At 39.9% G+C, this 25,626-nt stretch overlaps 1 long non-coding RNA gene across 1 annotated transcript in view; it reads right to left on the bottom strand.

The window, feature by feature from the left end:
• Positions 1–23,278, bottom strand: part of LOC122980102 — a 76,347-nt gene extending 53,069 nt beyond the window's left edge. Inside the window, exon 1 of the long non-coding RNA XR_006402995.1 lies at positions 22,683–23,278. This is a non-coding gene — a long non-coding RNA (uncharacterized LOC122980102). The remainder of the gene's footprint in view (positions 1–22,682) is intronic.
• Positions 23,279–25,626: the final 2,348 nt, after the last annotated feature.

Here is a 25,626-nt window from a genome sequence, read left to right as displayed (position 1 = left end):
TGCAGAGCAGAAGGGGCCACACATACACACACACACACACACACACAAACACAAATACACATAATCACAGAGCGACAGACACACATTCACACTCTCATCTCACACTCTCTCATCCAAAGAGAGCAACAGTCACATGAAAACACATACACAAATAATATAATAAGGGTGCTACTTTGCAGCCACCGAGATAAGCAAAGTTTAAACACAGTTTAAGGACATTTAAGGATACAAAAAGCTAATCCAGATTCCCTGGCTGGAGACTGTGTGCTCTACAGAATGAACAGAATCAACAATCACAACATGTACACAAACACACACACACAAGCAAAATGATTTATTGAACTAGAAAGCTAAGTTTCAATGGGGAAATACAATAAAAATGTTCATTATTGAAATTAAAAAAAAAATGAGATTGCTTGAAATAAATAATGTATGTAATAGTAATATGCATTTGATGAATAGTTCAATTTAGTTGTGCCAAAATACAGAAGTGCCACTGGCCTTGCTGAAATGTGAGGTATCTGTCTCCCTTGTGGTTGTACGGCCATTAGTTGAGGCATTAGAACTATAACTAGTAAACGTGTTTTGTTTACAGATGAAAGTATGAATTATGGCCAACATTATCCAAATGCAAATTCGTCATTCCCAGCAGTAATAAATTCTTCAGACGTTTCCCATTTGTCTTGTGGATGCATGTTTTCTGACAGTCAGGGAGCTGATTAATTCTCCTAAACCTCACCTGAGTCACATTTTATTTTTGTGACATTTAGAACGTTCGCTTCGCAGTTGTATTGGAACAGTAAATATCTTTTCCTCCGTGTCTTTCTGTTTTTCTTTGTCTCATCCGCCACATCTTTCCTTGTGGAGTTACTCTGTTGTTTTTCTTGTCTTTATCAGGAGGGAACAGGCTGATGTGATTCTTCTTTACGAGCTTTTTTTTTTTTTTTGATCCAGACAGTGTTTACTGAGCGGCGCTTCACAGTCTTGCTGCTTCTTTATTGAAACTTCACACTTAGAGGACAAATAATTACCATTCTTGTTAGCGATGTAATTTATAGTAGGGAATTTTTTCTTTGGCTCAGCCTCACTGCATCACACACATCATTTACATACATACCTCACATCAGTCATACATAAAAGACAAAAAAATTCGATATGAACAATGAAATTGATAAAAACCACTACAGCTTATAAAACCAGTATAAGCTAGTATTCCACCTTGTACCAGAATATTGTATGTTGAATATACAACCAAAAACTAAAGTATTGCACAGGTGCAGACCATCTGTAAAGTATTCCACCAACACACATCATTTAACTGTTGCTGTTTCGAATCTTTAATGTATGACGGGACAAATGAGTTTATAACAGTCTGCATTTTGGAACTCTAAACCATCTGCCAGAAGGTAAACGCTCGTATTCAGAATGAAGAATGTGAGACGGATCATTAATTATTTTCTGTGCCTCTCAGCAAGAGTTACATTTTTATTTCACCCAAATAGTTGTAAAATATTTTTTGATAACACTTTACTTACTTACTAACACCTCATTTTAGTTGTTTAAATGTATATATCACATTGTCACGATGGTCTAAGAAGATTTAACATTGTTTTAAGTGTTTATTCATGCATTCATCAACAGTATCTCTTCCTATGAAGCATAGCTGGCGTAGATTGGTATAAAATGGTATTTCAAAATAGTTTTAAATCACCTGTGTCTATTTGTACATCATCATTTGTACATGTGTAGTTAATAAATGGGTTATAACACAGTTGTATGTACAATGAATGTACAATTATAAATCAGTACATAAGTATATAATAGTTGGGCTTGATTAATTCCCCTGCTTAGAGGCAGCTCTCCTGTAGCTGCTGAGGGATAGTAAGCACCTCTTCTCTCTTCTGCCTCCACTGCCTGCTTTTGATATCTTTCTCTCTCTCTCTGTTCCCTTCTCTGTTTTATTATTTCACGGATTTTAATGTTGTTGTTTTCTTGTCTTTATCAGAAGAGGGAGAAGAAGGCTGATGTTTTGAAGCAATGTAATGCAGCTGTATCATTCTACCAGTGGATCGATAAAAGGGCATTTTAAAATTCAATTATCTTTTTTTTTTTTTCCTTTTTCCCACTCACACTCACACCCTTTACCACTTTCTTTCTCTCTCTCTCTATCTCAAGCTCATTTCTTTTTTTTTTTCCCCATCTCTCCCTGGCTCTCTTTAGCACTCGACTCGCCCCCACCTTTACTCCATCGCCACTACACACACACGCGCACACACACACACACACACACAAACACACACACACACACACACACACACACACACACACACACACACAATTCTCTTATCCTCTGTGATATTGCTGAGCTGTGGCTTATGTAGTGGAACTTGCAGCAGGATTTTGGAGCGTAATGGAGAGGGTATAGCAGAAAACTGGTGGGGATATGTAGCAATAAACAGGTCTACTAACATTATTCTCCTACACCAAACATTTGACCTGGATTGGTTTTTAGACCGATCGATCGGAGGTTGAAAGTTGATGGTGTACCTGAGTCTGAACCAGTTGTTGTAATTAACTTTTTGTGGAGGAGAATTACAAGTATCTGACTGACATAACTCCATAAAAACAAACAATGAACTTATAACTCAATCAATCTTAATACTTTACTTGACAGTGGGTATAACGGATAATGCAGGAGGTACAGTTCTGTGAAATATGTTTTTAAGGGAGCAAATTGCTGGCAAAGTTTTATACCCAGTTAAGGCGGTGCTACTTTTTTGCACCACATTGAAGTCATACAGGGATTTAGGGATTCAGACACCAAAGCCAAGGATCTGCATGCTGAGTTTAGTGTGTGGTTATATTTTTGGCTACAACACTCGGTTAAGGTCAAGGAAAGGCAGTGGTTTTGATTAAATATTGTAAAAAAGAACACTTCCTGTTTTGGTTTCTTCAAGTCAGTGTTGAATTTTTCATTGTTTAACCAAGACCATGATCTTTCCAAAACCTGAATCAAGTACTTTGAGTGACTAAACATAACCATGAAAACATTAGTCATGTGTTTGTTATCTGTCAAATCCAGTCCCCAGATCTCAATAACGGGTGCTGTGGACAACCTGTGCAAGGAGGCAGATCTGAAATGGAGACACACAAATGACTCTGAGAGATCTGCCTGCATGCATGTTCACCTGCCTGCAGTCAGAAGAACTCCAGCTTAAACTGTGATGGTCTGTGGGCTTATGGGAAATAGTATTGTCCGTTAAAAACATGAATATTAAATACACAACAATATTTGATTATATTTTTCAAAAATGTACCTTCTCTCAAACAGAGTGAGCCACACAGGTTATCTTCCAATGATGGATTTTCTTTTCATATTGCACACACTTAAGTATTATACTGCATGTAACTTATAATTTCACTTATAGTACAGTTTGTTCTCTACTTGCCTTTTCTATGTATGTATAAATTTAATTTACTTTGGATTTGCAGGTAGTTTTCCCCATTTTGACATTTTTATTCCTGCTTGCTGGTTCCTTTTTGTACCCACTGCATGTGGTCTGTTGATTATCGGGCTGCTGTAACACCTAATATCCCCTGCAGATCAATAAACTGTAATCTTATTTTATCTTTTATCTGTTGGATTTGGGAGAAATGACTCCAGAGCAAAGAGAACTGAATGTGAATGCGGGTTTAACTCGGTTTACTGTGAGTAAAGTCCGACTGATTTCTTTGTGAATGTGAACCAAGTGACTGTCTGCTGCAGGAAAACACACGTCTGTGGAGACTGAAAATCTATTTTATCTCGCCTGTGTCTTTTATAAATGCGTGATTATTTTTGGGGAGGAAGATTAGCAAATAGCAAAGATGATGAGAAATCTGACAGGAAATACAAAGATGTGACGATTCCTGAACATTCAATCTTTGTAAAAATGAGTTTAAACCATCAACAGTATTTCTTGCAGGGTTTGCTCTGTGAAAACTGAACACACACACATACACACACACAAACACACACACACAGCTGATGATAGATTTGTCAGTTTGGGGATTTTGATTAACCATTTCTTGCCCTCACCATTATTAAGTCAGCAGCCATCGACAACCATCACGAAACAGTGAGTGACGTGTCAGGGAGAATGAATTAAACATGCTGGATATGGTGGAATAGTGGGTGGGTATATCAGGGTACAACAGAGCAGAGGAGAGCGTACAGCAGATTAGAGTGGAACGTTTAAAGCGTACAACAGAATAGAGGGTTTATCAGATAATTATAGGGTGTAGAATAGGACTTGAAAGAACAGCGAAGGATCGGACAGAGTCTGACAGAGCAGGGAGGTGTTATAGAGGGCACTGCAGAAAAAGCAATGTGGATGTAGCAGCTATAGAAGGGCAGCGGTCGGAGGTGTAGTAGGGCATGCAGCAATTTAAATTTAGGACGCAGCGAGGACGAATGAACAGTAGTGCGGATGAAGCATCCTGCTCAAGAAGCACCCTGCTCAAGACAAATGATTGCCTCTGCTAGCAGATAATGACAGCAGAGATGCAGATAGACTGAAAAGCACACAGATATATGGGGTGTTGGAGAGCAGAAGATTGAATGTGTGTGTTTGTGTGAAAGAGAAGGAGATAGAAGACTACATAGAGCATTGGGCGTTTGTTGTGCATATGCAGTAGAAACAAAAAAAAACTGGAAGAGGGAGGGCTATAGAGGATATGTGTGAGAGCACCGGAGAAAATAAAGGAGAGAAAGATTGAGCGGAGGAGGTATAGGTAGAGAGGTAGGGCAACATGACAAAAGGGAGAAAAGATAAGAAAGTCTGATTAATTGAGTCGTCCTGGTGGCCTGGCAGTCGTGTCATGTAACCACACAACCCTGAAGTCTTGGGTTTGATTCTGATAAAGAACCTTTTATTGCATGTCACCCCCTTTTTTATCTATCTTTCCTCATATTTCCTCTTCTTTGCAAATGTTTCATTCAATTCAATGTCTAAAGAAATATGAAAAAAAATAAGGCTAAGCTGAACAAAAAAGAAGATGGAAAAGAAACAGGGCCGGGATAGCTCAGACAAAAGCAGAGGCCAAGAGATGATGAAATTGAGAGATTGATAAGTTGATGACCTTGGTGATAATGGGAAACAAGGGATTTCTACAGACTTCGGGGTGCATCATCCAAAGACTTGAAATGTCTGTAAAACAAATGGAGAGAGAACGATAAAACCCCGGCCCCTCCATGAGGAGTCTTTTGTCATGGTACAATGCTTTACACTGCTTTTAAAAATCTGCCACCTGGGTCACGCATTGACAAAAATTTCATTCTGTGCCTCATAAATCTCTCGTCCGTAGGGACGAGGCTCATCTCGGTGTGGCGAAGGAAACCACACACCTCTGCAAAAAGTTGATTTTTTGTTTTTTTTCTGGGAATAAAGCAAAGAAAACTTGCCAACACCAATGTGTTTGTGAGATTCGACAATATGACTCAAATAGGTTTCAAGGGCCCAAGGATCATGAAACAAATCAAGAAAATTGCAGTTGCTCTTTCTACAAGGGGCTGTGAGGTGTGCAGCTCAGTTACACACAGGAGTGCCTCAGAAAGCAATCAGCCCGGGACAAGCACAACAGACTTTAATCAAGAACGAGGCAGAGAGACAGACAGCGGGTCAATTGTACTGTTACATCAACTGAGCATGTATGTGTGGGTCTGCAAGGTGAAAAACAATCTGCAGTGGTTCTGTCTCGAATATATAACAATTCTGTCCGACGCTGACAAATACTGTAAAAGATGTAGGTAACCACACAGCAGCAGTCTGTCCAGTTTGTTATTCACTACTTTAAGATGCAGATATGTATAAGAGCAGATGATTGACTCATCTTTGTCCCTAATGACGCTACAGGAAGGAGATGCAATTATGTTAGATGACGCTGGTGTCTGGGTAAGACAAATTATAACCAATGAAATGTCCTAGTTATTTCTTGTTTAAGATCAGTGGAAATAGTAAGAACAGATGACCCATAGCCTCTTTCCAAACCTCTGAATCACCGCCCAGGTCTACAATTTGTTCAATGACTCACTGAAGTCTAGTGTTATGCTCACTGGTGGCTGTTTTGCCCCAAGTTGGAGTAATGGACCAATCTGAGAACTGTAGCAGGGATTAAGAAATAGGAAGCCATAATAACTAGCTAGCTACCAGCAACATCAATGAAAAGTACCTACAGAAATGTAGCCACAAAAGTAGATGATGTCAAGACTATACAACAAGACAAGGCCAGGATACATATGTATGATATAAGTTAACTTAACTGTTGCTACCACAGCTTCCTATGAGACTGAAAAGTAGCCACTCACTGCTGAGTGGTTAGGGCAAAACCAACCATTTCAGTCATGAAATGGGACATGATGTCACACAGAGTGAATGAAATAAAACAAGACGACAGGTCAGTCTGATTATCAGGGGATAAGTGATGCAGACAGAAAAACATCATCCAGTCTTGATGCCTTCACACATCAGCAACAGGTTGTTTAAATAATCACATGAACTTGTAAGAAACTTTACACCTTTTTTATCAGCCAATCCAAGTGGAGATTAATATGCAAATATGTATAGTGTAGAGATGTGGAGTCTAGGCTATGACCTTTTCAAACCCCACAAGCACACACCAAGCTCAGCTCAATAGATATATAGATAATAACTCCCTCCAAGGGTAACTTAAGATCCTACAGGTGTATTCTGCTATGGAAGTGGGGCTTAGGAGAACCTATAGGACAACCAACAGAGGTGACAGCAAAAGTAGCCGCAGCTGTTACAGAGAGTAACAGCTGCAAGAGTTTTAAGGTGAGAAGTTCAGTAGCACTATTCCATAATAAAAGAGTGAGCAGAGCATGACAGCTTAAAAACACCAGCCTATTGCGCATAGTCCAAGGATGTAGTAGACAGCAAAAACACTTTACGTTTAAATCCATATAGTTATACTATATGCATAATGCAGCGCACAGCATCAAATACATGTTTTCTGATGACAGAGAAGGATTTTGTTCACAGTGATATCTTGGGATTCCTTGGATGACTTCACCCATCATTGTATTTATCATCCATTATATGTCACTAGACATGGATTTGATTAATTCTGCTGACTTCATCAGGCACTTTGGCAGGGAAAGAAGCATAATCTGGCCATTCTTTCTAATTCTCAAAATGAATTTGGTTGATGAACAATATAAAGTGGCCAGCAGATTTTGGAAAGGAACCAATATGGCAGCAGGGAAACTATTATACTGTATGAGATTGAAGAGTAGTGGAAAAGAGGGAAAGTGGGCAGGAGATTAAAATGGGGGAAAGAGACAAGAAGAGACAAGAAAATAAAAACGAAAAAAAAACAAACTAAGCAAAGTAAGAAAAAAGAAAAGAAAGTAAAGTATAGAAAGGAATCAAAAAGACAGGGATATAAAGAGAAGTAATGAGAATGGAGAAGGGAAAATAAAGTAAGCTGCCACAGGAGGGGAAAGCTCCAAAAAACGTGGGAAGAAGAAAGGAGACAGGAAGAAGGCAGGAAACACAAGAGAAGAGAAAATAAGAAGAGAGGAAGAGCAAAGTAAACCAATTTGAGGCAAACAGATAAGATGCAAGAGGGAATGATGAATGATGAGATAAGAAAAAAGAGAGATGAAGAGGTGGAAAGACGATAAGAAAGAAGACAGAAAAAGAATGGAATCAAAGAAGACTGGGAAAAAGAGAGAAGAAAGGGAAGACTAAGATGAGAAGGAAAAGAGGAAGAGAAGATGAGAGGAGGGAAGAGTAGAGCGTTTGTTGTTTTTGCTGTGCATGAGTCATCGTCAGATCCTATTATGACTGAAGCAGCGTTACCGCTCTCGCCCACTGCTAACCTACGGCTACATGCCTTCTACACGCATCACACACACACACACACACACACACACACGGGATGCCACTGCTATTTTTGTGAGGACATTCTTTGAGCGTTTTCTCATCACAAAATGCCAAGGTAACGGCTTTTCTTCTTCTCAGGTCCACAAACAAACATTAACAAGATTACAATTTACAGATACACTGACTACAAATAAGATTAGGACTCATAATACATTGCATTGTGTGACATTTGACACTAAAATACTTGCTGTCACTCACAATCTAATCAATACTTTAACCTACACAGTGACATTCTGCCATTGTAGCAGGTAAGAGCACTGTTAAATGAACAGCATTGCATTGCTGGAAATGGTAATTTTGCAGTTACAGTGCAGACTGGTGATGCATTACAGTAATGATATTTGAAGCCTCTTCATCTCCTATGTTTGGGGGCATTTTTGACCACAAGGAGTCGCTAAAGTCAGGCATTTTGTAATTGTACACATAGAAACTGGAATGACACAGGTTATAATGTCAGTCACCCAAAAACAACATATAGTTATATATGACCCTAAACCAGCTGTAGTAATTATGACCCAGAGCAGTGGGGCAGTTCAGATGACAAATATACGTACGGTGGATGGAGGCATTAACAGTGGACTTTGCCACAGTAGATTGTTATAAAAAACGTAATTGTCTCCTAACCTTAGCCCTGTGATTATTATTGTAGCTATGACGACAACGATCACCTAACTTTAAGGACGTAGTAACTTTAATCCACACCACATGATTATTTAGCCTGACAAAGTGATCATTTAAATCCAAAACATGATCTTTTCCTAAACCTCACCAAGTGTTTTTGTTTTGTTGTTGTTGGGTTTTTTTTTGCCTAAACCTAACCAGACCATAACCATATCTTTAATAGTGATTTGTAAAGGTCTAGGAAAGCACTGATAACTTACGTTGTCCTGCCAATAGGGGCGCCAAATTAAAATATGCTCCTATGTGTCATTCTGGAGTATATGGTCAAACAACCTATTTGATCATTCAAATTTGGAGGACTTGTTGGAAAAAGTACATTACTGGTGGGTTTTTCAAACATTGAAAGGAACACTCTACCAATTTACCCACGAAGGTCAACCTACTCATCATGGGGAGCGCTATTCAGCCTGTAAAATCAGTCTGGAGTAAGAACTCTACAGGTGGCTGTGGCTCAGGGTTAGTGTCCATGTGTGTGAACTCCAAGTTGCTCCCAATGGTCAGGTCAGGGTCTTGCATGGCAGCTCCACCATCATTGATGTGTGTGTGTGTGTGTGTGTGTGTGGGTGTGTGAATGGATGAATGAAAAGCAAAAATTGTAAAGCAATTTGTCCATTACAGTAGAAAAGCACTATGCAAGTGCAGTCCATTTACCGACTCTAGTCTACAGAAATAACTGATGATGTAATCAGTTTACCACAACTTTTAAAGGCGATTCTCTGTTACAGACTGGAGGCATGGGCTTTTAAATGTAAAATTCAAAGTTCTTGGAAGTCGGGATATTTTAACCTCTGCTTCATCTTCTCTAATCTGACTCTTGCAAAACCACCAATTTTATAGAATTATAATACTAAATTACTCAAGTAAAACTTTAAAACAAGCGTCCTCTTGTCATCATTTGAAAAATTACCATCTTCTCAGTAGCAAGAAAGAGGTATGTAGCATGACATTGCTATATGGTTGGAAAACCTCTTCCCTTCATCTTCAGGAGGATTTCTGAGTGGATTGCTGACACAGAAAATGCACAATTTTAACACAAGTATCGGTGCTTTGCCTTCTGTCTCCTTCCAACATTGGTTTCTTTTAACCATGACTTTAACCATGACCACAATCTTTTTGCATTTTTTGACTGGTCATAGTGTTGTTTTTGAAGTCACTGACAAACAACCTATTTGGTGACACGCTCAGTCAATCCTTTTCTTCTTCCGTTGTGCCAAAAACAGACTGTGATCTGGTTTCTCTCTCAGCTTGGCCTTAGTTTTTACTGTCTTAAATCTATTTTTATCTGCAACTTTTACCAGATTTTACAGATTTTAACCTTTAGCTACATTAATTTGAACCGCAATCAGCGACTGTAAGCAGATCATGACTTTGTTTGCTCCATTGTGCAGTCTGTACTTGAGCGACGGGTTGCAACAGGATAGACTGTTTATTATGGAGTCATCTGATCCAAGATGGAAACAGATTCCCTGCTATCCATAAGGAGCTTCTATGTAAGGACTGCCAGATGCTTGCTGGACAGATAGCCACTCTACGAGCTGAGTTAGATGCACTAAAACAGTTCCTCTCCAGTGAAGATGTAGCCGCCTGTGATTCCACCATCCACTGGCTAAAAACCTCTGTTGTCCACCATCTGGAGGAGCCCACTCCCCAGCATGCTAGCAAGAAGCAGGAGGAGAGGGCCTCCTGTTCCACTCCTCTTTCTCATTCCACCTGGACAGAAGTGGTGGTCAGAGGTAGAAGGAAAACCTGCTGTCGTATGGTTCTGAATTAAAACTTGACTAAGCAGCTCACTATCTCCAATTGCTTCCTCCTTCTGGTTAATGTTGACCCTGACCTGCCATCAGGCTCTGTCCCTGGAGTGGCCACAGTTGGCAACTGCCACTAACAGGCAGCACATCACCACTGCTTCACCTCCTCCCGCAGCTGAGTTACCTGCTCACACTGGTTCTTCCACACTCATTGTAGGTGACTCCATGGTGAGGCATGTGTTGGTCCGCTCCAGCCAGGTGGCTGTTGAGTGTTTCTTGGGAGCTCATCTGGCTGAAATCGATGGGAAACTACTGACTCTCATCAAAAAATATTCCACTGCGAGTACTGTTGTTGTTCATACTGGCATCAGCGATGTTTCAGCTGGAGTAGGAACTGAGTTAGTTAAGGAACTGTTCAATTCAATTGCTCAGTCTTTAGTGGCACTGAAATGCAATTTTGTTTTCTCCAGTCCAATACCGTATCTCAGCTGGTGTGGTTTGGAAATTGGCAGCCGCCTGTATGCCCTGGACTCTTGGCTGTGTAAATGGTCCAACTTCAGCTGCTTTGGAAATGTTCAGATTTTTGTTCAGATTTTTTTCTGGCTGCAGGATGTTTTCGATTGTCCTGATGGTTTCCGATTGTGACATCATCCTATATCACCTGTTAGTGCTATTACTGTCACAAATAAATCATTTTTTATGCAATGATTTCATAGTATGTAAGCAGTTACCTATTTATGCTTACTAAGACTTGGTTAAGTCCAAGTGATTGTGTTGCACCGAATGAAGCATGTCCTCCTGGTTTTAATTAATTTCAGCAGCCTTTCGGGATTTCAGGTCATGGAGGTGGACTGGCTGTGATTCACAGAGATAATTTTAAATGTTCCCCTTACTCAGTTGGAAACTTTTCCTGATTTGAATCACATGGTTTTATGATAAATGGCAAGGCCTCACTATTTTGTGTATTAATCTACAGATCCCCAAAATCTAATTCTGGTTTTATGTAGGAATTCTCTGATCTTTCAGCTTTTATTATGCCTCGCTTTAACAGAGTCTTGACTTTGGGTGATTTTAACATACATGTATGCCCCCCCCCGTCTTTTACTATGGATTTCAGTTGAGGGTCCCCCTCAGTTAAAGGGACACACCCTGAACATTGTTCTGTCCTCTGGTTTTATTCTTGATAGTGTTGATCCCTGTGAGGCTAGCTTATGTATGTCTGACTACAAAGCTATTATTTATAAGTCTCTCTTTCCACCTCCCGCTCCCACAGTAACTACTTAAAGCATACAAACTCTGCTGACAGATTTCATAAGGCCTTCTCCACGGCATCTAAACACAGCAATAGCCAAAAATCAAATTTGTCCACAGAAGAATTACTAAACGACTTCAGTGATACATGCAAAGTTTCTCCATAGCACCTGTAAAAATCCAGAGAGTCAAATCAACCTGCTGCATGCCTTGGCTGAATAACAATACCGGAGAAATAAAGAGAAAATGCAGACAAGTCAAACAGAAATGGAAAAAGGAGCTGTCCTTTTTCCATTTCCGTTTGACTTGTCTGGTGGTGCCATATCAAATTATGAAAAGAACTAATGTCTACCTATCAAAAATCAGTAGAAGAAGCCAGGCCCTCCTATTTCTCCAACATCATTACAACAAATCATCATAACCCCAGGAGTTTTTCAAGACTATCGAATCCATAATTAACCCTCCTAGCTAACTTCTTCACAAAGAAAATAGATTAAATAAAACTCCAGATTGGTCATGTCACCGGTGACCATTCTCTTTCTCCACACTGAAACCCCTCTGACTTGCTCAATAACTTTGAGTCCCTTTCATTGTGCACTTTAAAGGACACATTGGCCAAATTAAAGCCTTCATCGAGTCCTTCAGATCTTATACCTGCCAGATTTCTCAAAGAGGTTTTTAACTATTTTCTCTATTGTAAATAGCTCTCTACAAATTTCAATCAGGTTTCCATGCACAACATAGCACTGAAACTGCACTCATCAAAGTAACAAACAACCTTTTATTTACAGCTGATGCTGGTGATTGTTTGATTTTATTTCTTCTTGATTTGAGCTCTGCATTTGACATTGTGGATCACTCTATCTTATTGGATCGCCTTGAAAAGTGGGCTGGCATGAGGGACACTGATCTAGATTGGTTTAAACCCTATTTATCCAACAGAACTTTGAAATGCCTCCTCTTTTGTGGCCCCTGTGAGAGGAAATCCTGTAAGCTTAACTATAGATATTTTCAGATTCTGTGCAACAGTATTTAAGGGCCAGTTGAGTGCCAACTTGTTAGACAAAGAAAAGATAGCTAGATGGTATTTATCTTTGTCTCTCAGAAATATGATGCATCATACCTCTGATTATATTATTTGATTACATTATTTCATAACCTGACAATACTCTTATTACTTCTTATTGAGTGATCAAGCAATTTTCCACCACACAACTCTTGCCTGTGGTGTTCCCCAAGGCTCCATCCTTGGCCCCTTGTTGTTCTGTATATATATATGCTGCCACTATGACATATATTACATAAACACAAAATCCAGTACCATTGTTATGTAGATGACACACAAATTTATGTCCCATTAACAAACAGTGAAGAAGGTAGTTTACATCATCTTGTATCATATCTGGCAGAAATTAAGTGTTGAGTGTCCCAAAACCTTCACCAGATGAACAAAAACAAATCAGAAATCATTTTCTTCGGTCCCCCAGAGTCCATCCCTATTTTACAGAAATATCTTGGATACTTGTCTACAAATATCAAACCTGCAGCCAGATACCTGGGTATAATATTAGACAGTGACCTCTCATTTGAAAAACAAGTTACAAACGCTGTTCAATCATGTTTTTATCAATTAAGGAGCATCTCAAAAGCCTGATCTTGAGAAGGTCATCCATGCTTTTATTCAATCTTGGTTAGATTACTGTAATTCATTGTATTCAGAGTTAAGCCAAAAAAACAATCTCATGCCTTCAGCTGGTACAAAATGCAGCTGCTTGGCTTTTAACAGCTGCTCGACTTTTAACAAATACTAGAAGACAAAATCACATCAGCCATGTTTTAGCCTCTCTTCACTGGTTACCAGTAAGTTTCAGAATTGATTTCAAGATTTTGCTGATCACATTTAAAGCACTTCATGGTTCAGCTCCCAGCTACATTGCTGCTCCCCTCAGATCCTCGGGCAGGCTTCTGCTGGCTGTTTCTAAGTTCCAACTTTTGCAGTCAGGGCCCCTCGGCTCTGGAACTCCCTGCCCGAGAATCTGAGGCTTGCAAGATCAGTGACATCTTTTAAATCACTACTCAAAACATATCATTTAAAGAAGCCTTTTATTAATTCTAGCACACTGTTTTATTTTGTTTTGAAAAGTGCTGTATAAATAAGGTTTATTAGTATTATTATTATTATTATGTGTCATTTGGTTGGGTAACGCAGACCTATGAAGTAATCCATAGATCACTCAGGTAGACTCAAGCTTTAATGTTGCAAGACTCTTCCAGTGGCAGTGAAAGGAGATTCCAATCAAAATGACTATATAGAGCTTTGAAGTCACACTGAAAATACACATTTTCCTTGCTCTGTCTAACAAGAAATGTGAAAATTCTGCCATCATTTAAATGAAACTGTCTGACACCCACGAACTGATAGCTAATTTCACATTTGCACATTTGAACAATCCCTTTTAGGTTTATGTCCCATGCTGACATTCAGGAAATGCATGGACACAAGATGCTCTCCAAATGCTATTTCACTGAACAGACACTACAGGGACAAACAAGATGAAACAATGTGCCTGAGGTTAGCTACACATGACAGGCGGTCTGAGCTGCACTCTTCACTGGTTTGGGGGGACAGTCAGTGAGCTCAGCGCAAAGCCAATACATCATTGTATAACTTGTAAACAAGAATGGATACATATCTGCTGAAGAAGGCCACTACATTACACAATGGATCCATGGAAATATCGGATGATTTGTACGTTTATAGGCTTCTTGGTTAACTGTACACCCTGTGAAAGGTCAAAAGAAAACAGTTTTAAAGCTCAGATAATTTGAACTTGAAGTGAACCGGTGAGGTGTGAAATGTGAATCTTGTGCAACACCCAGTGTAGCACTCTCCCAAGGTTTAGTGCCACCTCTTTCGCCACAGGAAAACACTTATACTGACACTTATAGATATTATGTTGTCTGCATGTTGATACAAGAGCAAATACCATTTTGTTCTCCTTTGCACAAGTTTACTGAAGAATGACATTAAGCTACCTTGACATTTAAACAACCCACCCCCACAAAAACAAGACCCCAAGAGATATCCTCCGTCTACTCAATGATGCTTGAGAATCTTAGGAATCTTTAGGATCAGACACATACCCGTTTTATTCCTTTTGAGTATCACTGTATATAACATTGGGCTCTATTTTGCATTCAAGTCCTCTGCTGATCTCATACCAGGGAACATGTTGAGTGTGTTGTTACTGTAGAATTTGAGATCTTGCTTCTTAAGAACAAGCCAGAAACCAACTGCATACACAAATTATTTAAAGCCACTCCGAGCCGCTTAAATAGCTTCATAGATTGCATGTTTTGCTAAGTTTCATCCCTTCATTTTAAGGAGAGTACAGATGAAACAGGTGGATTTATTTGCCTGCATGTGCTCTCAATCAGAGCACTTCACAATCAGCGTGCAGGTGTAAGGTCTGTTTCTTCAACAACACTTCAACACGATCATTCATGGATAAGCGGTGGCTGTTGCAGGGATCAATCATGTGAACTTTTCAGCAAAAGGTGTTGCTTGTGGCATTTTCAGACATCAATATATCATTGGTAAATTGATTTTCATATGCTGAGTTATGATTACTGTAAACAAATGAGACGTGTCTATCTTACAACAGTGATGCAGTACAGTGAAGTGGGAGGGGTTTTATTATGAAGGCAAAAATCCAAAAGATACTTTTAGGTGACTGACATTGAGCACTTGTGTGGCTCAATGGGGGAATTTGACACTCTGAGTTAAATCACCTTTACACACAATGAGTAACTGCATTGAAAAATCCATAGCACCTACTGACTGTGACGCAAAAGGCAGCTTAAATTTAGAAGTTGACCTTTTGGGGTTGTTCAATTAATTCAGCAGCTTGAATCAGTTCACTTTCAGATTCTGGATCGATTTGGATCGATTCAGTAACTTTTGTGCTGTGTTATACTACTTTTTTGTAAAAATGGATATGCTAGAACTCTGATTCATACCTCTGGAGGGCATCTTCCCCTTCCCCATTCTTCTTCCTTATAGTCAATGGCCACTGAGGCTGTACTGTCGTGTTCAGTGCTGTGACTGCCAGATAATACTGAAGAATGCTCACCACAAGATGGTGTATCTCCAGATTGCCTGTTTTCTTTGACCATATGTCCAAAACCAAAAGATGTTCAATCAGTACAGTATTAAGTAAGATTTCTATGGTGTCAGATTTTCTCAGAATAATGAATGATAAATAAATGTGTGTTAAATAAATATGAAATAAACTTGCTGATAGAGGAAAATTCTTGTTATTACAACTTGGGTTTTACTTTTGTATTTTTGGCCTTCCTCCCATAGTGTAGAGGTCGGTAGACGTTGCTGTTTTTCTCACTAATAGTCTCATTTGGTAATTCATGTCTCAAAATAAATACACTAATCGCCTACTGATGTTACATGTTGCCAGTAGCACCTTCAGTGCAGTGTTCTGTCCTCTGACTCATGTCTCTTCTCCCCTCCTCTGACCTCCTCCTTTCTTCCTTTTCCTGTCTTTTCACTCCTCTCCCCTTCAATCAGCGATAACACAACTAAGCTTTATTAAAAGGGGTTTTTGGAGTTGGAGCTCAATCACACGCTCACATACAGTCGCAGGCCTGCTTCTCAACTAACCAGCACATTATTTGATCTTCTGGTGTCCTGATTAATGGGATCTCCTCCTATAACTGATAAGGACTAGAAGCCAGGCTTTCTATCTTTCTCCTTCACACTCTCCTCTGTTTTTATCTGTTTCTCTCTCAGGTCTCTCTCTCTGTCTTTCTCTCGGTCTCTCTTTTCATTTGCTTTTTGTCCTCTCTCATTCTCTTTTCCTCCTCTTTCCCCGCGTCTTTTATGCAGATCACGGAAGCCATTATTGTTTGTACCCTTAAATTTCTCCCCCATTGTCCGCGTGATTGATGAATGTTGCACACACAAAAACATTCTTTCTCTCACTCTCTTTTCACTCTCTCTCTCTCTCTCTCTCTCTCTCTCTCTCTCTCACACACACACACACACACACACGCTGACAAGCTTGCTTATCCATAATCTGTCCTTCAACATGGGAATGAGATGTTTTGATCAAACAACTGTTACATGGCGGTGGCGAAGCTACTTATAAATGCATTACAGAGTGGTCATTTCCTTTTAACTGCACACACACACAAACATGCATACACACCCACACATACACACAATTCAACCCAATGGTTCATGCAGAAAGAGAGTGATCGGTCCTTTCTATCAATATGTTCATAATCTATCTATGGTCATTCTCCCCTCCTTTCCTGTCATCTCTCTACTGATAAAATCTCTGATAAGGATGATAAAAAGTGACCCAAAATATATCTGTTGCCAGTGATTTGGACAGTAACGCACTACTGAATGATGCATTATACTGTGACTAATTTTTTCCATACATATTATTATAATTTGAAATTCAGTATTTGCATTACAATTACTAATCTCAGTAACGCTCTGTTCCTTCGGCGTGTTTGCTGTTTTACCAGGATTAAGACTACCTTGTGAGGCAGCTGCATTTGCGAGATCACAACATCACAAGATCATGCAAGAATCCATCTTGTCAGGCTTCATGTTATGCACTTTTGTCATCAGTGTCCTATGAAGATTCTCGTGTGAACTCACAAATCCAGCTGCCTCGCAAGATAAAATGGTGATAGATGGTGATGGATAGATGGTGATGGACAGATGGTTCATCCAATCGCCTGTCAAGTAGTTTTTGAAAGTGCCTGCCCTTTTCCAAACAATTTCCAAGGACAACTTCTCAGATTGTTTTGTGTAACAAACCATCTGGCGCATCAGGTTAGGAGTAAGAGGAAACGATAAATATCCATTTTGTCTCACTTGATGTAGAGGCTGGAGGTGTGAGGAAGTGACAAGAGGAGGAACGCACTTTAACTCTTTTGTTCAGAGTTGGAGGGTGATGAAATCAAGAAGTTATACTATGTCTGGAGAAAAGCGTGCAGTCATCATGGCTAACTGTTGATGGTCAGTAAATGCCCCCAAACCGTAGGTTGGCTGCTTGTTAAACAACAATGTCTTGTTTTATATTTCTATACATGTTAAGTACGGAAGATGAGATATGTGGGTATGGGGTGGTTATTGTGCTGAGTAATGAAAAATAATATAATGACTAATAACTTCTGCTGATGAGCAATTAGTTAAGAAATGCAATTTTTCAATGAGTAATGGTATGTAATGAGTAATTACATTTTTCAAGTAAGTTGCCAAACACTGTCTATTGCAATAATTATATTACGTAAAGCATAACTAATGCACATCTTTTAAAATATGATCAGACAACCACAAATGATTTACAAAAGCAAGGGACCAGCCAACATTTAAGACAAACTAGTGCAGCACCCGGTCAAAATGTGCCTGTTCGGAACAGATTTCTCAAATACAGTAGTTCTTATCACTACAGATGTAATCCCATCTCTGACCACAATGTGGGTTGCAATGGAAGAGTGGCGCTGTCTGCATTTCAACTCGTTGAATCCACATGCAGAAGAAGAAGCAGAAGCAACATTGTTTATGAGGTATTTTTATATATTTCTAAATGTGCCTGAGACATCCAGCACTAAGTCTTGAACGTACATGCCAAGTTTCGTTCACAGTACACAGTTCAATAATAGAGCTTAAGTCTCTTAAACATTTTTAAGCCATTAACACTATGGATGTGATCTCACCTTCGACCACAGTGTGGGTTGCAACAGCAGGGTGGTGCTGTCCGTTTTTCCGCTCGTTTACTTCACGGGCAAACGAAGCAAATCAACATTGTTTATGAATTAATGTTGTTTATGAGGTATTTTTATATATTTCTCAAGAACCACTCATCCACACAACTTCACAGATCAACATTTGTGTTTGTCCTTTGAGATATGTGAAGGACAAACTTACATAGATACATACATAAAGACAGACGTAGATTTATTGCTTTATATAGAGAGATAGGCCTATTGATACCTTTATTGGGGATAACTGATTGATCATGCAGCCAATACCAACAGCTGCGGCGGTGTTTCCCCTATATTCATTCTGCAGCGGCGCACCACCGCTGCAAAATTATGAGCATCGCAGATAAAATTTCACACAATCATTAATATCAATGGGCTACTAATGATTTTCACTCACACACTGTGCGAGCACACTGTACGTTATCATAGAATTGTTTTGAGTCATCCTCCCTCTCCTCATTCTTTCATTCAAAGGACATCTTTGTGAAAGGTACTTGTTATAAGAGTAGTGTGGCTCCCTTAAGGGATAGGGCAGTGTGTAATGTGTGTGCGTAGCGAGTGTGTGGTTGACCGAGCGGCAGAAAAGTGACGGTGAATGTGAGCGGAGCAGAGGAAAAGATTAGCAAAAAAAGTTGGCAATCTGGCAGTAAGTGTACAGTACATGCTGCAGTGAGTCATTTAATAAATGCTGCAGCTTCTCTCGACAAAGAACTGCTGGAACTTCCCCAACTGCTGGGAAAGTGAAGGAGGTTAGCCCCAGAGTTAACGACAATGGGTCAGCCTAACCTGATCAGGCCCACTTAAGGTGGACTGACCTTTAAGGTGGACCAGCTATTCTCATTTTATTGTCAATCTCAGCCGTTCCTACTGTAAACAGAGAACAGAGAAAAATCTGTCTGCTGAGTGTCTCCCCAGTTTGGCTCAGCAGCCCCCCTCCCCGCCCCAAAGCAGTCAACCTTCTGGTGAAATAAAATATGACATATGGTCTAATTTACTTGAAACTAAACAACTTGATCAGTTCATTTAAGATGCTCTGGTCTTTCATACACTTCTATCTGGCCACTTCTTTCTTGTTTTTAATGTAAAAGTCTATATCTATGTAAAAACAGAGTACATACTGTGAAGTGCTTGCCATTAAAAGCAAAGGACTGGTACAAATAGGGCCTCAGATAACAATTCATGAGTCCATAAGGCAGTTATCATTGGACAGCAGTGTCACTGTGTATCCAGCATACTAATTTGACAGAAGCATCTCTCGTTCATACACATACACACCATGAGCAAACACTCATTCTAGCACCATTGCTTGCACCTCTCTTTTGCACACACACACACACACATCATAAACAAGCATAATTATCTGAGTTGCCCCATCTCTCTCTGTGTCACTCACACACTCATCTTGAGCAAACACCTTATTCGCTTTGTCGCTCACACATGAATAAAGTATATCCTTACATCAAACACAAACCACACGCACACACACTCCGTCCTATACACCTATTCTCACTTTGCTGTGCACTACCTCTCTTTCTCTTACACACATACAGTTTAAGTAAACATGCAAAGGATTTTCAATCAGAAGATAAACATCCTCACAAGGTTAGAGGGCACAAGGTCTGCTAGTACACACGACATGCTCTCGCACTTTCTGGGACAATGGTGGAATAAATCACTTGATCTGTTCCAGTAAAAACAGCAGCCTCTGTCATTCCCAGTGTTTCCACCTTATTTAATGCCATGTGACCATTACACATGCCACAAATGTCACAATAATATAATAACTTTATTTACATAGCACCTTTCAAAACAAAGTTACAAAGTGTTTTACAGTAAAAACAGAAGTAAAAAGTAAATTAAATCCAAAACATGAAAACCAAGATAAAATAATCCAGAATAGTTACACAAATTACCATCAGTTAAGAAGAAGCCAGAAGATAAAAATGAGTATTAAAAAGAGATTTAAAAGAAGATACTGAGTTTGCCTGCCGGAGACCCCGAGGCAGGAAGTTCCACAGCTGTGGGGCCCAGACAGCAAAGGCCACCCTTAGTAACAAGGTGAGATTCAGGAACCTTTAATAGGGCCCTGCTAAAGGACCTCAAGCAGCGATCAGACTCATATGGGGTGAGTAGGTCACATATATAGACGGGAGCCTGACCATGCAAGGCTTTAATTTAAGGCAACCAGTGAAGGGCAGCAATGCTTGTTATGATGTGATCGCTTCCCTTGAAATGTGTTAAAAGCCTGCCAGCAGTGTTTCGTATAAGTTGTAGTCTTTGGATGTTTCGCCTACTTAGACCTGAATAAAGTGCGTTAGAGTAGTCAAGGCTGGAGGATTTAAAAGCATGGATGACTTTTTCTAGATCTGCAAATGAGAGGGAAGGACCTGTTTGATAGATAGGAGATAAACCAATCCAGATCACTGATGCCAACATAGTTTTTCAGATGGCTGATTAAGACATTGTGGCCTACTGTGTCAAAAGCTGAGCTGAGGTCAAGGAGAATTAAAATGGAGTACAGGCCTGCATCTGCAGTGAACAGTAAGTCATTAGTGACCTTAACCAGAGCAGTCTCAGCACTGTGTAATGAGCGGAAACGGAAAAAAATTTGATTAGTATTCATAAAAGAGATCAATGCTGTGTGGACATTTTTTTTCTAAAATGGTAAAACCTAGGGATCCAGAGGGTGCTTTTTTTGAAAATGGGTAAACAGTGGCTCGTTTAAAACTGGAGGGGAAAATGCCAGTAGAAAGAGAGCAGTTAATAACGGCTAAAAGATCTGGATGAACTGTCTGAAATACTGCTGCAGGCAGAGAGACAGGTGGATGATTTTGAATGTGCAACAGTGTGTTCAAGGGTTAACAGAAATATTTTACTGTTAGTGTTGGAGATGGACAGGAGTCAACATCAGTATCTCTGCAACTTGTACTCATGTGATGCCGAATCTAAAGTCCTCTGTTGCCACATATTAGAGCCTTGCATGAACATTAATCTGCTGCTGTAACAGCCTCCTGTTCTTAACTATTCTCCACTTTCCACCAGATTTCAGTACCTTGTTGCAGGAATTTGCTCAAATTCAGCCACAAAAGCATTAGTGAGGTCGACCACCTCTGATATATGGCAAAAAAAGGCCTGACCTGCTGCTCATCCCAAACATGTTGGATGGGGTTGAGATCATGTCTTTATAGAACCTTCCCCAAACTGTTGTCACAAAGTAAGCATGTAAATAATACATGAAAAACAGCCCAAGACCAAAAGTATGTGGACAGTGGATAATATCATAAAAAATGTATGCTTATAGGGTTACAGAAACTAAGTGCGGATGTTTTTTTTTTTACTATTCAAAATAAGCATATGATTTAAATATTAATTTTCTTACAAAAAACAGACAACACAATTAACACAAATGCCAATAAAAACTTTTGGGTCATCTTGAGCTCTCTCTCAGATGACCTTATCCTACAGAAACACACACAGTGCCCAGAATAAGCTATTGATATAAAAAAAACCCCTCTCTCATCCATACCACTGTCAACACCATTCTCTGTCTGTTTCACATGCGACACATAGGCCACTTTCTCAGCTGCACGCGTGCACACTAACTGACCAACATCATCACTGTCTGCCTCCTCCTGTGTTCATGCTGCAGGACCAACATGCAGTTTCTCTCCCTCTCTTGTTCTCTCAGCCTCTCTCTCTCTCTCTCTCTCTATCCCCCTCTCTTCCTCTCACACACACGCGCGCGCGCACACACACACATACACACATACACACACACACACACACACACACACACACACACACACACACTGACCTGCCAGCATCAGTAGCCTCGCGCAATCTCTGCTGAAACGGCGGAACAAACCCGTGGTGACACGTGTGCGCACAGCGCGCGGCTCCAACAGACCAAGCGTGTCCACGCACACACATAGGCTACACTAAACACACACAAACATAGAAAGACATGTACACAGACACACAAATACCAAAGCTGCAGGTGCTTTTCAATCAGCCATGAGAACACATGCGCAAAAAGAGCGCGCGCACACACACACTTCCAGCGATCCAGAAAACTCTAAACACATGAAGCAGAAACCGGAAAGATTCAAAGTGTCTCCAGAAACAAAACTGCTCATATTTCAGCACAAATCTCAGCAGCAAGAAACCCACATTTTCCGCGCGCACGCTCTCTCTCTCACACACACACTCACGTGCTAGCGCAAACACAAGCGCACATTAATTTGTTTTGCCTTCCTACCTTCCTCGTGCATCCGCTGCAGACAGAAAGTGAGGTTTCTCCGCCAACCCGGCATGGTGATGAAGGAGAAGAGGAAGAGGAGGAGAGGTCTAAATGATGAGGAGGATGAGAGTGATGATGATGAGGGATGATGAAGAGGAGTGATGATAATGAGGGCAGTAGATCCTGTCCGGTAGAGGTGATGACACGCAGGCGACAGCAGCCACAGCAAATATAACGATCCCCCTTATTTCTTCTTCTTTACTTCTTCTCTTCTTTCTTCTTTTTTTCTTTCTCCCCTGTGTTTCTCCCCCAGTGTGGCTTTCGTTAAACGGCGAGTAGCGGCTGCTCTCTCCGGTAACGACCCCGCTGACAGTCCGTGTGACAGTCGGTCCCGCTGCGGCACCAATGGTCTCTCTCTCTCTCTCTCTCTCTCTCTCTCTCTCTCTCTCTCTCTCTCTCTCTCTCTCTCTCTCTCTCTCTCTCTCCCTCTCTCTCTCTCTCTCTCTCTCTGCTAACGGAGTCCAGTCACCTCTCTTTCATACTTTCTTTCGGTCTCTCTATATTTGCCATTCTCTGTGTCATTCCTGCTATCTCCCTGTTCCTCTTCCCAGCTTTCTGTCTCCACTTTTTCCAGTACTTTATTTCCTTAATTTATCTCTGTCTCTCCTCTCTCCTCTCCATTTTAACCCCCCCCCCCCCCTTTCACCCTCTGTGTCCAATCATCTTTTCCTCTCTGGGTTCATTTTCAGTTCAAAGGTTGTTTATTTGCATAGGCCTATAACAAAACATTTTATTTCCAAGACAATTAACAAATAACACACCTGAGAGCCTTTATCAATATTTAACAAAGTAATTAACTAACTAATTCAATTTTAATTAAGTAATTTAAGTAATTGATGCATATAAGGACACACATACTTACATACAGAGGCAACATGCAATGAGCCAATATATATACATATATCTAAACGCCTTAACAAGCAGCAGCCACCAGCGGGTATTCATTTAAAGTCTTCCAGAGTTGTGCATGTTTGCTTGCTAGTGGTTTACAAATGGAACACTGCCTTCATTAATGTTATTAGTTCCACTAGTGCATTTCTTGCTGTAACAAGTAAAAATGTCTGCTGGGGGTAAAAAAAAAAAAAGTCTATTAAACTTTAGCTCAGATGAATTAAGGCCAGAGCTACGCTGGTAATTGTGTGAGATCATCAAACTTCAGGTACTAATAATGATAACATGCATGTTGTCCCACCTTATAAATGAAAAAAGTGTCAAGGAGACATCAATCAACCAGTCTGTAGATGCCCACACAGTCCTGAAAAGAAGTCTAATCAGGCAAACTAAGCTAAAACACCTGTGGTTAGAATATCATAGATTTATATCACTGTTTAGAGTTATATCTGGGGGCAGATGTTATTTTTCCCATTAAGTGAGGGCTAACAGAGTTACAGCTTATTGTAAAACTCATTGGGTATTGTTAGCAGAAACAATATCCAATAAGTACCCATTGGTTGTTCCCCACACTATAAACAGCAGCCTGCTTCATTTACACTTGATTGAAAGTACTTTTGTTGTTGTTGTTGCCTCAACACATCATTTCTGTTACACTGCCACCTAACAGGCTAAAGTTGTGGAATTAAAACAGTATTAGCCTATCTGTTAAGACGTATGCCACATAACCGCAGTGTCCTCGGGTCCAGTGGACCTTTGTCGCATGTCATTCAGTCTCTCCCTCCCCTCGTTTCCTCTCTCAACTGTTGCTCTTCAAACGGCATCGCACAACCACGGTTTTAATGCTTCTCTTTGTGTTTGGGCACATTTACTCAAGCCTTGCGTTTATTTCGTTATCTACAGTAGATTTGTATAAAATTATGCAAAAGTAAAAACTTCAGCTTTCATTAGGGGGACTTTTTTTTTTTTCCTAGAGAGTCGCTATTTCCTACAACTGGAGTAAACTGTTGAGTGTCTATTACATAGTGAGTAGCGAATGAGGGAGTGATTTCGCAAACAGCCTGTGTAATTAGATGGTTTTAGTTGCATTAAGGCAGAACCACATGAATTACACTATAAAACTGTTTCCTTTTTTTGCCTTTTGTTATTCTAAAACTGGGAATGCATTCTATGTGCTTTGCCAAAGTTGTTTTGGATTATCTGTGCTCCCACACAGCAACTACAATAATAAAAAAAGATATTTTCTTTCATATTACAGTGCAGTTGTAGAATTATTTGGATTGAATACTGATATCATGAGGATAGTCTGGCTTTAGAAATACCAATCAACTCTTTTCTGTTAGGTTAGATGGGCAAAGGCGAAGGGGTTCCAGTCTGTTCTTTTAATAAAGGAATGGTTTAAACTGGTTTGTCTGACAACAGAAAAAAAAAAAATAACATAAGATATCAATCTAGACATCCAACAAAGATAGTTTCACTTCAAACACAAGTAACATACTGATGGATCAATAACTTAACCATATTTAAAACTAATTTAAAACATTATTATTAATTTGGAGTTGTGTTTCTGGCCATCTGATAAATGTAAATTCATTTTTTTTATCAGAGCTTGTTTGTTGAAAACGGATGCTTGCTGCAGCTGGAAATGTGCTTGATAAGAGCTGTGAGACTAAACCGTACAGTAAATGTGACCGAAACAATGAGCTAAAACAGACTAAAAAGCTTTGTAGAGCTGCAGAGTTGATGATGAGCTTATGTGGTTTTATCACATAGGGGGTGTAAACACTACACACAGTCATTTGATCTGTTGTCAAAACAGAAAATATTAACGAGTGATGCTTTAAGCTTTCTTTCCCAGTTAGTATTCATACGCAGAACAGTGTGCACACATCACCAGGAAAATCACCTCCCGTAGCTTCACTGTCACACTCATTTACTCAATGTTCCCTAATTCAGTCTCTGCGGAGCCTCAGTGTACATCGGCGTGACATCACAGATGAGGGGGTGGAAC

This window comes from Thunnus albacares, chromosome 4 (assembly GCF_914725855.1).
Source record: "Thunnus albacares chromosome 4, fThuAlb1.1, whole genome shotgun sequence".
Taxonomy (NCBI): Eukaryota; Metazoa; Chordata; class Actinopteri; order Scombriformes; family Scombridae; genus Thunnus; species Thunnus albacares.
The sequence above is the reverse complement of the archived record's forward strand: the minus strand, read 5'-3'. Positions and strand labels throughout refer to the sequence as shown.